Source organism: Manis pentadactyla, chromosome 2 (genome assembly GCF_030020395.1).
Source record: "Manis pentadactyla isolate mManPen7 chromosome 2, mManPen7.hap1, whole genome shotgun sequence".
NCBI classification, from domain to species: Eukaryota; Metazoa; Chordata; class Mammalia; order Pholidota; family Manidae; genus Manis; species Manis pentadactyla.
Window position 1 is genome coordinate 54248671 of NC_080020.1, and position 17648 is coordinate 54266318.

Consider the following 17648-nt stretch of genomic DNA (forward strand, 5'->3'; position numbering starts at 1 on the left):
CACACACTACGTGCTCAGCTCTATGCAAAATACTATTGATTCTCCAGTACTTTGCACACAGGCTGCTATGCTATGAAAGAGGAATGCATTGCAGTAAATGTTTGGTGAATTAAAATTAATGTACAATTTTTTTGTAAAATATGATTCTTCACATCTTTAAGGAGTTTACACCAAACTGGAACAACAGGGCACATGAAACTTAAAATCAAAAAAACAAGACAGTTTGTAAATACTGCCAAATTTTGAGGTCTGTGGTATCAGTAAAGACAAGGGAAGGTATTCAGAGGAGGCTTTGTGAAGAAAACAAACCTTAAAAGATGGGTCAGGTTTGCATAGGTAGGGTGGTTTTGGACTGTGAATGACTTGAAAATCAAACAGAGAAATTCAGACTTGATGTGGGAAAAGTTGAGATAATGATAATATTAAGAACTAAAATTTTTTGTGATTGCTTTATTAAAATCATGCAAAAAATATTTACAAGGTAATATTCAGAAATAATCAGAAAATATTGACAAGGTAAATGAATAACTATATAAATAAATGAACATTTTAAGCAGTCCTTCAATTTTTGATGCAAACTAAAAAAATATTTCTTGTAAATTATTTAGATGTAGGGAATAAGCTTTTCAAAAATATTTACTAATTTTGCTCCCTTTCCAGAGAGAGTTCTACAAATAAATCCTCTCCCAAAAGTAGATCTTATGTTGAGAATCTTGGACACCAGAGAATATCCTCTGCTGCCACTCTGTTTTGGTTCACACCCTTCTGAGTATCTTTTTCTACAGTCAGAAAAGCATTCCCTATCAGAGAATGTCTTTCAGCTCAGGGACAAATGCAGAGAAAAAGTCAGGGTTTTTGAGCAGAGAGAAAAACTCAAGACCATCAGACCGTGCCATACAGAGCAATAGAATGAAAATGATTCCCTTTCCTTCCTCCTCACCTCTAATTCTGAGGCACAGGAACTACATCTAGCTGGTAGAAAAGGGAACCTTCTCAGAGCACTGCTATGCCCTCACTACCTACAAATCCTAGTGTTTCCAAGTTTTACAACCACCACTGACTTCTAGGGAGATGTGCATGATTATTATACAGAGCATAATCCTCTAGTTATAGGCCATTAGCTGGTTCCTGCACTTGCTTGGGGTTATTAATAATTGTCCCAGTTATTCACAAATCTTTGTCCTAGATAAACTATTTCACTTTACAACATGAAGAACTTCTCAATTAGAAATTAATTTTATAACCAGAGTATCTTTCCTAACCCCTCTCACTGCTGACCAGAAACAGGGTCTAACACTAGAATGGGAGGTTAGGAACAAATATAGTAATTCAGTTCTGATCTAAAGAGATAAAAAAAAATAACATTAGCCACTAAAGAAGTGGGTTTTCTCACATTTTGACTACCACCCACAGAATAATATATTTTATGTCATGAACCAGTAAATAATCATAACAACTTTAAAATATATAATTGAAATAAGAAATTCATGAAATAATGCTTCCCTTTACTATGGAGGATGCCCTGTGATTTTTTAAAAATTCTATTATATTTAAATTTTGAATTGTTTTAAATGTGCATTCAGAAAACAATTTTTTATGTCAGTTAATAAATATCTTTAGAGAAGGTCTAACTTATTCTGTATGGCTCTAGAGATAATTGTATTAAATTAGCAACTAATAAATCAGTTCAGTAATACTCATCACAGTTGATTTTTAACATTTTCAGGAACACATCATATTACACATTCAGTTACTATAGTAGTTTTTTCATAAAATACTATATCTATAAACACTGCTTTTTAGTAGCCTTCCTGCAGAAATATGACAACTCCTTTTTCTCACTCCACACACAAGTCAGGATTAGGCACCTACATGAAGCTGACATCAGATCCAAAGTGCACACCAGACCAAATCCGATCTTTGGGCTAGAAGCTAAGTCACTTAATCCCTGAATGAGAGTGAAAACCCCCAATCTCCTGCTGCTGAAGCTGCCAGAGCAATCCCTTCTTAGACCCTTTTCTTTGGTTCTTTGTTTTTAGGTTTTGGGGTTTCTTTTTTTTTTGATTCGCCACTTTATGCTTTAAGTTTAAAAATTAAGTTTTTAAAAAAGGTTTTGTTTTGTTTTTAATGTAATGAGACTGTGTTTAATGTACACCAAATTCAGTGAAGAGAGGGTTGTGAGAGCTCAGAGGAAGGTGGCAGTAAGGGCTGCAGTGGTGGGTGGAGTGGGAGTGGGGGGCATAGGGGCAGATGAGCATGACACCACCTCCCAGAACCTCGCTCCTCACTAGGGACTCACACTGTCCCCCTCAGAGTCTCGTTAAGTTTAAGTCTGTTACTTGAAATTCAACAAATTCTGACAACAGAGAGTTCAAAAGGTCATGTAAAACTATATAGATAAATTGATTCCAAGTAACAAAGACGTTTTATAGAATCTACATTTTCATAAGAAGAAAATAAAGCAAGCATTTACCAGGCAAGAATATTAGAGTACTGTGTTCTAATTTGCTAATTTTTATTGTGAATTCAGAAAGTGCAACTAGTGAGTTCAATTAATTCCATATTTTATGTCACTTTTTAAAAAAAATATTAGTTTTTATATGAACTCTATTATTCCTAATTAACTACTTGTATTTTTTAGTATAACTTCAGGAGTCAAGCTCTCCACACAAACATTTTCCTGGAGACATTTAAACCATTTAAACTACCCATCTGTCCTCCTATTCCACAGATTTTTAAACTACACACTACCCATCTGTCTTTCTAGCTGTGCAGAAAAATTCACTAAACATGTAACAAGCAGCTCACTAAGATTTTATAATCCAAAATAACGTGAGAAAAGAATTTCCCAGATATTTTTTTCTTTATCAGTCTAGTGTATGACAAACAAGCTGCAGAAGCCTATTATAGCTAAAAATCAAATTATTAACAGCTTATTGGTGGTCATTAACACAACTTAGAAAAAAAATCAAATGCCTTTGAAAACATCCAGGCAAAATCCATTACATTAAAATAATAATAATAACATATTTTTAAAAACAGCATTGGGTTTAAAACTTAATTTAAGGGTAAGTTTTAGCCGGGGTTTTTTTTTTTGGTTTGGATTTTGTACTCTACAGCTCATATACACTTGTGCATTTGATTATAGGGTGTACACGTGCATATACATGATCAATCAAATGACTGATCCATATATTTCCCTCCCTCCCTCCGTGTAGATATGAACAAAAAATTTCAAAACACACTCACTTCCCATTACTTGGAAAGGGATTCTTTTGTATTATTTCCTGTTCTGCTTTAAAATAAATATCGAGGTCCTATAGAGACTATGTAAGTAAATTCAAGGCACAGTAATACCATGTGGAAACCAAGGTTACAAATTAAATTTTTTAAATTCCATTCACTTAACAAAATACATTTAAAAAACTACCTAACATGATTCTTGCCACATAGCTTTTTGGTGCAGAGTATCTCAGATCACTATTATATTTCTTAACTTGTAAGTAACTATGTTTGAGCTTAAAATTAATGTGAAGTAAACAGAGTGAATAAATTCTTATTGACAGACACCGAATTATACCTCTGTTGCTGTGTGTTTTTTTTTTATGACGTGAGGGATTGAAGCAGGGAGTAAAATTGTTCTACATGTCAATTAACAGGGAGGAAAACATCCAATTTTTCCTTCTCCAAGTAATGAAATTCACAAAGAGATTGAATTATAATTATTTTGCCACCACTTGTTGACAAATCTGTTTAATGTTTGTAATAACAGAGTGTGCATACAACATGTCATGCCATAAACAATATTATGAAGCTAGCAAAACTCAATTATGTACATATGACATTTACATGAGACAGGCTACACTACTCATTAAGCTAATCTAGAAAGTCAAGTATTTCTGATTATAAACTTCTGTAGTATTTGTCATTAAATATATGGTGGAAACCCTCCTGATAATAAATAAATAAGAAGTGATTATTTTCTAAAAGTAAAGTACCTACAAGTAGACACTGCTTTGGTTTGGATAATTAAACATTCTACCATCTTACATTTTTCTTTCTTTCAAAACATTCCTCCACAACTATACAATTTTTACTAATTACTCTGAGCAAGGAGAACATGAATAGAAATTCCTCTTAACTTACAAGTTACTTGAGCCAAATGGTCAAATATGCTTTTTCAAGTATGATAAGTGGGAACAATGAATGAGCTACCTATTTTACTCAGTATTGTTGACAATAACAATGTTAAGAAGTTTTTTTCTTGGCTTCTCCTTTGAGTATTGTGTAATCCAAGCAAGTCATTTAATCTAAATTTTAGCTACTAATTTTTAATCATAGAAGCTTATATGCCCCTCTCAGTTCATTGGGTTGTGAAGGATATAAAATGGCTGAAAACTGTTGAAATGCAAGTTAACAGCAAAGACTAAAGAAGAGAGAATTTGAGAGCTGTAAAAAACCTTCTTGATCATATACTCCTAAGGAGGATTAAAAATATAGTATGTTTATCTGTACTATGCCACTTTTAATAAACTTCCTAGTGTAAGAAATTTGATATATCAATCAAGAAATATTTACTGGATATATATTATGTGTTCTAAACTGTTCAACTAAAACTCATGATTTTTTATTTAAAAGTTCAGCATAAAATACTTTAAATAGCAAGCTCTCTAACTGTATGTGATATCATTTCCTTGCATATACTGATTATTAGATTCAGTTGACCCACATTCTTTTAATGCCATATAACTTGAATGACATATCATGTTAAGATGTATATTCCATAATTTAATAAAACTATGATTCTGAGTAGGTGGGACAGGGCAGCAGCCATAATTCTGAATCTCCCATATGTAATCAAAGATTTTAATAAAGAACAAAAGGAAAAACAAATAAAAACCTCAGCATAATAAGCAGAGAATGCCCAAATTTTAAATTATCTGTGAGTAGAAAAATAAACACCAAATCTCTGCAAATATCTCTTACCCAACAACTATAAGCCTTCATGGACACCAAGGGCTGTTATGGAGAATAAAAAATAAAAAATAAAAAAAAAGCACCTAAAGAAGGGTTAGAAGAGCTAGCTAGCAATATGCTTAAAACTATCTAAAACTACCATCAGTAAAAGAAGGTCCACTCTACATGTGAAAACACTAAAATGTGTAATGGTCAAACAGAGAACTAACCACTCAAAAGGGACTTAAAAGTTCATGTGAAAGGCAAAGGAACCACTCAAAGGAAGGTAACATTTCAGAGGGAGAAATGGTTAAAATGAAGGAAGTTTGGAAAGTGCAAAGGGAAAAAGAAACAAAAAAGGAAAACTTAAAATCCTGCAGAAAGAAAAAAAAAGATAAATAAATAAAAGGACACAAATCTCTGTCAAGAACATGAAGGGAATGAAATTTTATCCAACTTGCAAGCTAACAAATTAGCTTGCCACAATTTCATGGATGCATGCAGAAGACATAAGACTCCTGGGACAGAGCCAAAGGACAGTTATTTCTCATAGCAATATCAGTAGCTAGAGTATCATCATTTGTGGGAAAAAAAAACCACCATAAACAAAGTCAAATGACAATCAACTAGTAGAAAATATATGCATTACGTGTAACAGACAAAGGGCTAGTCATTGTAATATATTTTAAAATTCTTATAATTTTAAGGAATAAAGACCAAAAACTTGACAGAAAAAATAAGCAAAAAAACCATTCACACACACAAAAAAATACTTTAAAATGGCCTTTAAACATACAAAAAAGATGATCAACATCACTCCCTCACTCACAATAAAAGAAATGCAAATTAAAACTACAAGATGCCATTTCTCACCTACCTAACTGGGAAACACTTGTTTAGGAAACAGTGTGGAGAAACAGACCTCATACATTTCTGGTAGTAATACAAATTGGTACAATAGAAGGAAATTTGGCAATACGTAACTAAACTACACACACATTTATCTTCTAAACCAGCGATTGCACCTGTAGGAATTTATGCTTAAGATATTTCTCCAAAAAGCCCAGAGGCACAAGGTTACTCATAACAGCCTTATAAGTAGTAGTGTATATAATTGGAAAAATGAGAAATAAATTGTGTGTCCATATATAGGAATGTGCTTAAATAAACTTATAATGAAGTGCTATGCAACAGTTAAAAAGAACGAGAAAATAATCCACAAATTGAAACCTTGTGATTTTTCAGGAAACAATGTTATACAGGAAAGCAAAATGAAAAGCATTATCATAGTATGGTAGTTTTGTGTAAGAAAGACAGATAAATAATAAAAGAAGGTATTCTCTAAATATATAGTTGTTCTCTAGTTGTAGAGTTGTACAGCTCTGACTTTTGGAATCATTAATGCTTAACCTTTAATGAAATAAATAAACAAAATCCAACAAGGGAGAGGAAAATGACTTAAAATGGGATACAATAAAAACAAATTAACCAGATTTACATTTCCTGTGAATAAGACAGCTACAGCAAAAGGAGTAGGGTAGAAAAGAATTAATTTAAGTAACTTTGGAGAATAATATCTGACTACAATGGAAGACTAAAGACAAAGAGCTCTAAACAAGTACTGAACTATACTTAGTAAATTTCTTTTTTCAGAGTCATGAGTTAGCAATTTGAAATTATTTTCTGTTATGTTAGGATTAAGTAACTAAACAGATTGTGAATAACAGAAGTCAGGTTTTCCACTGTCAGAGAAATAAATTGCAAATACATAAACAGGAAAACATAAGAATGAACTCATCATGTTGAACTGGAATTAGAAGTATCAAAGTGAACTCTTCAGTTTTAATATAGATAGATCTACAGATACAGAAACAGGTATAGACGTACTTAAGTGTGTGTGTGTGTGTGTGTGTGTGTGTGTGTGTATACACATTTGCTTATTTCATATATCGGTCCTTTGAGAGGACCTACAATAAAGACAACCCAGTAGCAATGAAAACACCCAGTAGCCAAATTTTAGTCTCTAAACACTATTTTCCACTAAAAGGATTATGATTCATTAGAGAAATGGAGCAAGAGCTAGAGGAGGAAAAGTATAAGGCAAGAAAAGAAAATCTGGTTTTAATATGTATGTTTCAAAGAAGGTGTGTTTCCACTAAAAGTATTATTAATAGAAAAAAATAGAATATGGAAAAAAACTATCATTCTACTTTACAAAACTAGTCAAGTGTGTGAAAGGAAATAACATGTAAAGCAAATAAAGGGCATTCATCCTTTAAATCCTTATCCAGATTCCATTGTGTCTTAGGTTCTGTGAGGGACACATAGTCATATTCTCTTCCTAAAAGATGCTTGACAATAAAATGAGAATAGAGGCTTACAAAACATTCATCATAATATTAGGATATAATAGTAGAAGAGGAGAATAGAGATCACCATTTATTTAGCATGGATAACCAACCAGTCACTGACCTCAAGTTCCTAATAATATGCAAAGTTATCTAATAAGTTGATGAATATCCTTAATGAAGTGGCTTCAATGCTACAGTTATGCATAGAAAAAAATACATATATATATTCAAAAAGACATATGCACCCCTATGTTTATTGCAGCACTATATACAATAGCCAAGATATGGAAGCAACCTAAGTGTCTATCAATAGATGAATGGATAAAGAAGAGGTGGTACATATATACAATGGAATATTATTCAGCCATAAGAAAGAAGAAACAAATCCTACTATTTGCAACAACATGATTGGAGCTAGAGGGTATTGTGCCCAGTGAAATAAGTCAGGCAGAAAAAAAAAATACCAAATGATTTCCCTCATTTGTGGAGTATAACCACGAAGCAAAACTGAAGGAATAAAACAGCAGCAGACTTACAAACTCCAAGAAGGAACTTACAGTTACCAAAGGGGAGGGGGAGGGGAGGGCAAGTAGGGAAGGAGGAAGAAGGGGATTGAGGGGTATTATGATTAGTACACATGGTGTTGGGGGGGGATCATGCGGAAGACAGTGTAGCACAGAGAAGACAAGTAATGACTCTGTGGCATCTTACCACACTGATGGACAGTGACTGCAATTGGGTACAGGGGGGGACTCAATAATATGGGTGAATGTAGTAACCATGAAACCTTCATAAGAGTGTATATCAATGAAACATACACACACACACACACACACACACACACACGAAAGACACAGTACCAGGTTCCTCTGGAGGAAAAAACTGGGTAATGAGTAGGAAAAAAGTTTTCACTGTATACTGTGATTTTTTAATTTGGAAACATATTAAATATAAACAAGGAGCCCATGAACCCCATTAAGGAAAAAAACATAAGACAATATCAAGAAAACGGCCACAAGCCCTCACCAGCTCTATCCTCTTATCTGTTTAAGGCTGTATATTTAGCCTTCTCTCTTAGATTCTTACTATGAATAAACTGCCTTTGCTCCTAGCTAAGACCAAGCCATTCACTTGGGTATTGTATCTCTCCTCTCCCACTCACTCAAGGACTTTGCTCCAGCAATTTTTCCTTTCTGCTATCTCATCAGTTTTTCCTTTTCTGTGGGAACATTTTCATCAGCAAACAAAATGGAATAGCTCTTAATTTTAGAAGAAAATCCTCCCTTGGCTCTACTTTTTTTAGCTACTTGTATTTCTCCTTCCCTTTACTGAACAACTCCTGAAAATATTTGTCTATACTAGTTACTGCCAGTTTCTGTCCTCTCATTCTTTCTTAAACCCATTCCATTTAGGCTTCTCCCCCTACTGCTCTACTGAAACTGTTCTTGTCAAAGTCACCAATAAACTACATCTTAGTAAATCTAAATCTTAGTCCTCATCTTAAGTGTTAGTAGTATTCAACCTAGTTGATCTCTTGTTCTTTTGAAATCCTTTCCTCTCCCTTGGCACCCAGATTAACATCCCATTGGTTTTCCTTTTATCTTACTCTTCCTTGCAATTTACTTCTCATTTCCCTGACTTCTTAATATTGGGCTCATTCTTAGTGCTCTTTTCCATATAATTAACACTCTTGATAATGTCATCAATCTCATGATATTAAATACCAGCTAACATTCAGATATACATTTTTACCTCAGACCTCTTCTAGGATCTCTCTAGAACTAGATATCCAAATGTGTACTTGACATCTGCACTTAGATGTCTAATATGAGTCTCAAAAAACAAACTCCTGATCTTCACTTCCAAATCTGCACCTCCTACATTTTTCATCATCTCAGTAAATAACAATGCCATCCTTCCAGTTACTCAGGCCAAAAGTATTAGAATCATCCTTGACTTCTTTCTATCATACACTACATCAATTCATCAATTTCTTTACACTCTATTTTCAATATATAGTTGATCCTTAATATTCAGGGATTCCATATTTCCAAATTCTACTGTCTATAATGTATCTGCAATTCCACAATCAACAGAGTGACTTCCAAGTCAATTGCAGACATGCACATGCACAAAGCAGCGAAGGAGTTGCCTGATACACACATTCCCAACTGAGGTCAACAAGGCTATCTCTGTCTTTTTGTTTCAGCTCTCACATTGTAAATTTTTTGCAACTTTTTATCTGCATTTTTTGCATTTTTTGTTGATGATTTTGCTGTTTAAAATGGACTCCAAATTCAGTGCTGAAGTGGTATCTAGTATTCTCATGTTCAAGAAGGCTGTGATACGTCTTACAAAAAAAACAGCATTAGATGGCTTTGTTTAGTTATGAGCTATAGTACTGTTAGCTGTGAGTTCAATGTTCATGAATCAGTATATTAAAGAGGGTGTCTTTAAACAGAAACACACATACACCAAACAGTGTGTTGATCAATTGCCAAAAATATCACCTTGCTCACAGAAAAACCTAACCCTTGTTTCGTCCACTAGGGGTAATGATTCAATACTCAGCCAATGCTAATTTAGTGCTCACAGTGATTTTATAGAACAAAACTACCATAAATAACAAGAATCAACTATATATTCAGAACTTTACTTCTTATCATCCCAGGTGCTACCACCTAAATCCAAGCCAGCATGTGCCTTTACCTGGATTACTCCAATAGCCTGGAAGTAATCTTGTTACGTACATCCTCAAACTATTCTCAGCAATACTACCAGAATTACCCTGTTAAAATATAAGTTATTTCATGTTATCCCTCTGCTCAACACCCTCCAATGGCTTCCCATCTTACTCAGGGTAAAAGCCAAGTGTCTTAAAGGAACGACCAAGATCCTACATGATTTGTGCCTCCCTTGCCACCCACAATCATTCTTCCTCAATGATTTCAGCTCATACTTCCACATCTTTTCTTTATTAGTCCCCCAGTTTCGGCCACACAGTTGTCTATATTACTACTCAGATATGCCAGACATGATCCCTTCTCAATGATTTTGCTTTGACTGTTTCCTCTACCTGGAGTACTCCTTACCCCATATAACTATATGCTTCTCTCCCTCATTTCCTTAACTCTTCACTTAAGTCTCTCTTTCTCCATGAGGCCTAACCTGACCATCCTCCCAAGTCCCTATGCACCTATAATTTTTCATTTTTCTCCACCATACTTAATGCCATAACATACCATATCTTTACCCTATTTATTTTATTAATTAACAATCTGCTTTAAAAGGTAACTGGATAGGGGCAGAAATTTGTGTATTGTTTGTTATCTACAATATCCCTAATGCAAATAATAGTGCCTCACCATAACGAGAAAATGCATAAATTGGTAACTCTTATTTTTAAAAAATAAATTTAAACTTAAATAACTTTTAAAAGTTGATAGTTATAGAAAGATTACAATTTTACCTTCTGCATCTGTTTATATCATCTTTCTAGTAATCAAGTCCAAAACTAATATTAAGGAGCTCACCTATAAAATATAGAAGAAAATCAACAAAATGATGTAACTTCTTTAATCTCTTTAAATGTGAAACTTCTCTTTTTTATTTATTAAAACTAAACGAAGTAGAGACAAATCAAAGTACTGTACTTTCATTTTACTTATAGGAAGTTATCTGCAGAATATAAATTGATAATGTAGCATATTCTATCCCACATAATATTTCAGCATCTAATCAGAATATTGTAATTGTAACTCGAACTTCTGTAGCTTTAACCCAATGGAAAGTAAATTAATAACTATGAGTGCCATTACTCTTTATGATCTTAGAAAGTTCTATCACATTAAGCTCCATGCAGTGAAAAGCATTCATGACATACTTAGCTATTGGTATATCATATATTAATAAGTAGGTTCAAAAAAAAAGAGAAAACCTCTCACTTTCAGGTCACATCAATGGAACTGATGATCAACAAACATACCTTGAACTCTACTTTGGTCTTTAGCAAGTCCTATAATCAAAATGTGTTTCTTCCATATGTTGAACCAAGAAGTAAATTTGAATTTCAGAGTATTTTTCTAGAAAACTTCCATACATCATCCATACATGATTCTGATTTTTTTAATTCTCCAAGATTTAGAGATGATTGCATAAGAAGGCTAGTTGCCATTCTTGATGGACTTAAAATGAGGAAATAAACTAAAAGAGCCTTTAAAATGTTTTTCTAATTTTTTTTAAATTTGGATTTATTTAAGCAGAAATTTAACCATCTGTCTCAAGTCTGGATTCATTTCAAAGTGGTTTTCATAATTAAAGTACTCTAAAGAGACAACTCAATGGATCTAATCAATTTTAATTGACTATAAAGTATCACAGAACTATTCATAATGCATGAAGAGGCAATTTAAGAAAACCTACTTTCCAATTACAAAAAAATTTACTTTTGAATGAGACTTGCAGCTAATTTCCCCACAGTTCTAACAGTAGGTATCCTCTTATTCTGTCTGCTGAGGGCTTGTAAATAATCAAGGAGTTTACAAATCCTGTAGCATTCTTTTTTGTTTGTCATAGAGAAAGAAGAATTTGAAAGAAAATTTGTTTACCCACTCTTATAAAAGTGGGTAAAGAGAGCTCCTTTCAGACTTCTCTAGACTGACTATTATGGACATGTGTAATGTGGAATAGCTCATATGTCTTGTTTCTTTTTCCTGAATATACGTGATAAAGCAAAAGCATTCAGACTTCTACCCATATAAGAAAAGCCCTCACAAATGTTATCATGGCTTTTTTGAGGCTTAGAATAGTTTTAGCCATACAGAATCAATTAAATAAGCTACATCATAATAGGTTCAGGTCATGCCTTCCAGTTAGTAAAAGTTAATATAATATGGTTACTTTGAATATTCTTTGATACTTCAATATATCTTCAAGTAAACTATAAAACCTCAAAGCAAATCATATTTACATTCACTTAATTCAATACCATATGGTTCAATATGGCATTGCTTACATTTTATAAAATTAGCATGTATTACATTTACTCTTAAAAAATATTTTTTAACTTTGGAAAAAAGTGTTACATGACATATGAACAAAGATCCTGCATGTAGGCATATTGGTAAAGTTGATGCATTTTTCTACAACATAAAAAGTAGGGAACTGTAGTGAAACAAAAAAATCTGGGAATGAATAAACTCATACAACTCTCAGAACAAATTAGGAAGGATGATGAAGTCCACTAAGACTCCAAAACTTAGGTCAATGTATTAAGTACATGAAAGAACTAAGAAAAGACCCAAATCATAATAGGGCAAAATCTACAATGCCTGAGATGAAAAATACACTGAACAGGGTTAAAGGCAGATTAGACACTGCAGAAGATAAGAACTGTAACTTTGTAGACATAGCCATGGAAATTAATAAAAATGAAACAGAAGGAGAAAAAAAAATGTGGGGGATGAACAGAGTATTAATAGGCTTTGAGACAACTATAAGCATCTTAATGTACATGGAACTGGAGTCTTCAAAGGAGACAGAAAGAGGTGGGAAACAGTAAAAATATGTGAAGATATAATGACTGAAAATTTTCCAATTTAATGAGAACTATAAACTGTCAAGTCCATGAAGCTCAAATACACAAAGACAAGGAAACAAATACAGCAAGACATATCATGATTAAATTGCTCAAAACTAATGATATAAAGAAAATTGTAAAAGTTGCCCAAGGCAAATAAAACAGGCAAAGCAGCAAATAAGAATTAGAGCAAATTTCTCCTTGAGATGATACTAGAGCAACATCTTAAAGTCCTGAAGGGGGGTAAAAAATTGCCAAAATAGAATTCTGTGCCCAACAAAAATATACTTCAAAAGCGAAGGTGAAATACAGACTTTTCCAGGCATACAAAAGCTGAAAGAATTTATTACCTTCAGAGTTACAAAAAATGTTAGTAAGTCAATTAGGCAAAAGTAAAATGATGCCAGATGGAATAAAGAATTCCAAAAAGGATAACTCCATATATAAATAAATAACGGTTTTGTAGTGATTTTAAAGATAATTGATGTTTAAACAAAAACAAACATATATACAATGTAGTGTGGAGTTTACAACATATGCAAAAGTAAAATAAGGCACAATAGAACAAAGACTGGATGACTATATACTACTGTAAAGGTCCTATATTGTATGCAAAGTGGTAATATCACCTGAAGGCATACTATGGTAAATTAAAGATAAAATAATAAGAAAATGATAAGTTATAGGTAATAATACAACAAAGGAAATAAAAAAGAATCTTAAGAAAAACCTTCAACTAATCCAAATGAAGCAGAAAAAGGAAAAGGGAGAATAAAGAACAGATGGAATAAATAGAAAACAAACTACAAGAGGACAGATTTAAACCTAACATTTAAAAAAATCACATCAAAATATAGCCTATCCCAATTTTAATTTTAAGGATGCTTTTATCAAGATAAGAAAGCAAGATCCAGCTATGTGCTGCTTATGAGAAATGTACATCAAAAATAAAGACTGAAATATATTAAAGTAAAAAGATGAAAAAAAGATGTGCTATGTAAACACTAATCAAAGTAAAGCTGGAGTGTTATACTAATATCAGACAGACTAAGTAATATAGCAAAGAATATTGCCAGGGATTATAAAGGTCATAGCACAATGATAAAGGGGCCAATTTATCAGGATGTAACAATCATGTATGCTTATAGATATAATAACAGAGTTTCAAAATACATAAAACAAAATATTGACAGAACTACATGGAAAAATAGACAAATCCACAGTTACAGTAGAAGATTTCAATTGGTCTCTCTCAATAATTGATAGAACAAGTAGCCAGAAAATCAGTAAGAACATCTGAATAACACTATTAACCAGCTAGACCAAGTTGATAATATAGACTACTCCAATCAACAACAGCAGAGTACATATTCTCATAGAGTACACATGAAGTGTATACCAAGAGAGACCACACTATGGGCCATATAATATGTATACATAAATATGAAAGGAATAAAATCATAAAAAGACTATTTTCAGACTAAAATAAAATTAAATTGTAAAGCAAAATGGAAACATCTCTAGTAAGATGTCAAAAGTTTATGAACCAAAATACATACTTCGAAATAACCTGTGGATCAAAGAAAAATCCAGAAAGTAAATTAGAAAATATTTTGAACTGAATGAAAATGAAAACACAATATATAAACATTTATGGAATGTTTCTAAAACAATACTTAGAGAAAGTTATAGCACAAAACGCTTGTATTAGAAAAGATGAGAGTTCTTAAATCAATGATCTTAGTTTCCATAATAAGAAAACGGAAAAAGTGGTGCAAACTAAGGCTAATGCAAGATAAGGAAGGAAATAATAAATATTAGGACACACGTCAATTAAACAGAAAGCTGAAAAATAGAAGAAAAAAAAATTAAGCCAAAGCTTATTTTAGAGAAGGTTGATAAAACTGATAAACCTTTAGCCAGAATAATTAGGGAAGAAAAGAGAGAAGACATAAGGTACCAATATCAAAAATGAGAAAGAAAATGTAAACAGATTCTACAAATATAAAAAAGGTGAATAAGCTTAAATTCAGAACTTAAATGAAATGGACAAATTCCTTGAAAGATACACCCAAAGATATTAAATAAAAAATTCTATTTTCTTATTACGGAAACTCAAAAAGAAACAGACACACTAAACAGCCCTACATCAATTAAAGAAACTGGATTTGTAGTTTAAAAACCTTTGCCAAAAAAAGGGAAAAATAAAAACAAGCAGATCCAGATGGCTTCACAAGCAAATTCCATCAATATTTAAGATATTACCAACTGAACACAAATCTTTCTAGGAAACTGAAGAGAAGGTAATCATTCAAAGGACAGCATTATCCTTATTTGAAAATGAGGAAAAGATATGACAAGAAACAAAAACATAGATATACAAAAAATTCACCAAACATATCTAGCAATATAAGAAATGATAAGGCATCACAATCTAGAGGAGTTTATCCCAGGAATGTGAGGTATAATATCTTAAGTATGTGAAAACAAATCAAAGCAATTCAGATATATCAAACTAAAAAGAATAAATACTCATCAATAAATAAAGAAATCCAACATCCATTATGAAGCAGGAATAGAAAGGAACTTCTTCAACCTGATTAAAGAAGAATAAAATCTTTGAAAAGCTAGAACTAACTTCATACTTATGGTGAAAGACTTTCCCCCTAAGCTCAGGAACAAGGCAAACTTGTTTGCTCTTACCAGTTCTATTCAGCATTATACTGGAGGTGCTACCAAGGGCAAAAAGACATTAATATTGGAAAGGAAAAGGAAAACGATCTTTATTCATTAACAATACAGTCCTGTAATTTGTCAAGTCATTTACTCTTTATAAGGAGGAGGAGGAAGAGGAGTAGAAGGAGGAGGATGTGTGTGTGTGTGTGTGTGTAATGGCAAATTTTCCCAACATTTATTAACATTATCTCAGAACCTTAGTTCAGCTACAAACTCTATGGATTCACAAAATTGTTTCATAGCTAAACCTAAGTGATTAACCAACAAAAAGAATTCAGAACTTAATATGCAATAGGAAAGTAAAACCTGTATATCTTTGCATTCAGGAACTTGTTATTCTATATTGCTTTCAAGAACACTGAATTATTAACTTCAGCTCAGTAAGCTAAAATTGTTTTGGTTTGTTCTCAAGGCAGAGTGTTATGAATAATAATCAACAGACTAATGTCCAAATCAGGTCATCAATTTAAGATAAATATTTGCTCCCTCAACATAGCACGGAACAAAACAATATTTAAAATTAATTAAAATGATGCCACATTCATATTGCAAATGAGTGTTATATTTTACGTTAGTCTGAACATGAATTAGTGTTCTTTTAGATATAAATTGTAACATTCAAAATTTTAAGTATTTTGTGTAATCCAAAAAGCATAGTCAGAACTTTAGAATTTCAGTATTAGACCAGCCTTCCTGCTGATCTGCTATCACTGCTGAACCTACAGTTGCAACAACTGAGTTCTTGATTCTGAATCTATTCTCGATCAAATCCAGAATTTAACCCTTACCACAGGAATTTTTTCAGGCCCTGTGTCCCCTAAAGCCTTTGTCCTCTCCAGCTGGATATTCTTTGTTAGACAGAGGTTCTAAATAGATTTTCTAAGACCTTCTAATATCTAATGTAATGACTCTGATACCAGAGCCATAGCTTGGGTATTCACTGCCAGTGCCCCAGCAGGACGTAGGGCCCACTGCAGAAGTACCTTGGCCTGGCCTGTCCAGATGAATTAAGATTCTGACATAAAGCCTGTAAATGTTGGGAAAATTAATCATCACATCATCCTTATGAAGAGTTATTAACTTAAAAGATCTCCTATTTCCATGTTAAACAAAAAAGCAGTTTGAAATTGTAAAGTTTTCAAAAACATAACTGTATACTTTTTCATGTAAATGTGAGTATAAAGGTAATTTTGGTTAGAAAAGAAATTTACATATGTCTCATGCATACAACACAACTATATAAGAACTTATTTTAAAAATACATATTCTATACATTATAAATTGATTAATGGTAGCAATCAAATTCCTGAAAATAGGAAAACAGCATCGCTAATACCTTTAGATAGACAAATGTAAATAAGCATACATAACTTAATTTCAGGAAATTCAATAATATACTTCTTAAAATCAATTAAAACTACAGTCTTCAGATTTTCTAGATGCCTCCCTACTATTAATATAAACTAAATGGTGTATCTAGATCAAAAGTAATAAAGAACAATTATTATATGTGAATAATCTTTAATAATGTATTAGGTACAAGAGCGGTGTAAAACTTCATGACATCAGAATTAGATTGCATTTTTTAAACAAAAATAAACTATCATTAAAAATAAGTATCAAAACTGATGGATAGTGACTACAATAGGGTATGGAGAGGACTCAGTAAAATGGGTGAAGGTAGTAACCACATTGTTTTTCATGTGAAACCTTCATAAGAGTGCATATCAATAACACCTTAATTTAAAAATTGTAAAAAATAAAAACAGAAACACTTGCTTATTTTGTAGTTGAAAAAATAAATAAGTATCAAAGATTTGGTAATAATTATGTATTTCTTTTTCTGACTAATCATTCTCAACAGATACATATCTAGTGTGACATACTTAGCATAGCTGGATTACAAAACAGTTGAATTAAGTCATCACTTGCTCTGGATGAATTTAATATGGACATTTATAAGGCACTAATTTGAAAATGTTAGCCAGATATTAAATAATGATTATAAATTAACTGCTCTGACTGAA

At 32.4% G+C, this 17648-nt stretch overlaps 1 protein-coding gene across 9 annotated transcripts in view; it reads right to left on the reverse strand.

Moving 5' to 3' along the window:
- The window catches only part of FER (FER tyrosine kinase), a 500422-nt gene that overhangs the window by 395528 nt on the left and 87246 nt on the right, over positions 1 to 17648 (reverse strand). The window lies entirely within an intron of this gene.